Genomic DNA, 2043 nt, shown 5'->3' on the forward strand with positions numbered 1-2043 from the left:
TGGTTTTATCCCATGCTTTTTCAGACCCAGGCCAGCTGGCCTTGGTGAGTTCCTGATAGAACATCCCCATTGTCTCAGTGTGTGGGTGCCCCCCTCGCGGTCCTGAGTTCCTTGCTCGTGCTCTCTCTCCTTCTGCTCCTGATTTGGACCTTGAGATTTCAGTCCGGTGCTCCAATGTGGGTCTTTGTATCTGTCTCCTTTCATCGCCTCATGAAGGTTACTGTTCAGGAGGATGCCTATATGTTTTTCTTTGGGTTTACCTTCTTATTTAGCTTCTCTAGGATCACGAATTCTAGGCTCAATGTCCTTTATTTATGGCTAGAAACCATGCTGTCTCTGTGGCGCAATCGGTTAGCGCGTTCGGCTGTTAACCGAAAGGTTGGTGGTTCGAGCCCACCCAGGGACGCGCACGCTTGATGACATATTCTAATTGTCATTATAGAACCTTCATCCAGTGACTGACGGAAGCAGATGCAGAGATCCATAGCTAAGTACTGGGCCGAATTCCAAGAGTCCAGTCAAAAGGAGGGAGGAGTGATAGTATGAGCAAAGGAGTCAAGATCATGATGGGGGAAACCCATAGAGACAGCTGACCCAAGTTAGTGGGAGCTTACTGACTCTGGAATGACAGCTGGGGAACCTGCATAGGACTGAACAAGGCCCTCAGAATGTAAATTAGGCAGTTTGTGGGGCCACAGGCAATGGGATCAGGATTTATTCCTAGTGAATGAACTGGCGTTTTGGAGCCCATTCCCTATGGAGGGATACCTTGCTCAGCCTAGATCCAGGGGGGGGAGGGCCTTGGTCCTCCCCTCAACTTTGACCTGTCCGACTGTGTTGACTCCCCATGGAGGAGTGAATGGGGGTGGGGTAGGGGAACAGTGGGGGGGAACAGGAGGAAGAGAGGGAGGGGGAACTGGGATTGGTACATAAAATGAAAACATTGTTTTTAAATTTAAAAAGTAAATTAAAAATATTTTTTTAAAGATGCATGAGTAGGGACATTTTTTTTTCTGCAAAAATACCCAATTAGTGATATAATACAAAATGCACTGAACTATGTAAATGGTGTATATTGTGTAGGGAGTTAGAGTCAGGAGAAAGACATAAAACTCCATTTTACCAAGATATTAGCAATCTCTGTGAATGTTATATAGTAGATAGCTTTATTTTATTTCTGAGTGTTTTCAATGTTGATCTATTATCATCCATAACTATATTATTGATTTGCTAAACTTGTATATTTTTTCTGGATGAAGGAGGAGGAGGAGTGGATGAGGAAGGGGGTAGCTGGGAAGTGGGAGCAGGGAGGGAAATATGAGGAGAAGAGGAAGGGGAAATTGTAGCTGATATATAACATAAGTGAAAAATGTTAATTAAATAAGATAAATAAAATTTTTAAAACTTGTATATTCATTTGGAGAATGATATTGGCAAAAATACATTTGTCTTTGTCCCTTGGAGAGGTTCCTTGACAACTCTTGATGTTAGATGTTGAAGGGGTGTTGTGGGTGAATGTTAAGCATCGTGTGGGTGTTTGGGCTTTTTTTCACTACCTTTTTCCTTTGTTGATGATTGCCTAAAAGCTGCCTCTTGAAAATCTCTTGAGATTGAAGAAAACAGCGCTTTTGATATGGACTCATTTTGCCTGAAAGGAAAAAAAAAATTGTGTTGAAGGGTAAGCTGAATGAGAAGAAAGGAGTTGATTATATGCTGACCTGGGGCAGCTCAAGTGGGTGGATTTGCCCAGTTGCAGTTCCACTTCTCTTCTGGGTAGGGCCTACCTCAGGAACACTGTGTTCCTGCCTCTTCTCCAGACCCAGAGCTTACTGCTCCATGTGGGCTGCAGGGGAGTACTAGCTATCTCAGAGAGTTTATGAGAGATGTAGCCTTGGATCTCGTCTTGTAAATACATACCATTATTGAGAATCCAGGGGATCCTTAGGTGGATTGAAGTATCAATATTGCTACTTAGAGAACATCTCATTCCTCCCCGATGGGCAAGTGTAGGGAACTTTTAGAGTCACAGACTGCCCACTGCAA

General features: G+C 43.6%; 1 non-coding gene across 1 annotated transcript; it reads left to right on the forward strand.

The window, feature by feature from the left end:
• Positions 1 to 332: 332 nt before the first annotated feature.
• Positions 333 to 406, forward strand: Trnan-guu (transfer RNA asparagine (anticodon GUU)). Its single transcript has one exon. It is a non-coding gene; the product is annotated as a tRNA-Asn (tRNA).
• The last annotated feature ends 1637 nt before the right edge of the window (positions 407 to 2043 follow it).

Source organism: Chionomys nivalis, chromosome 13 (assembly GCF_950005125.1).
Source record: "Chionomys nivalis chromosome 13, mChiNiv1.1, whole genome shotgun sequence".
Classification (NCBI taxonomy): Eukaryota; Metazoa; Chordata; class Mammalia; order Rodentia; family Cricetidae; genus Chionomys; species Chionomys nivalis.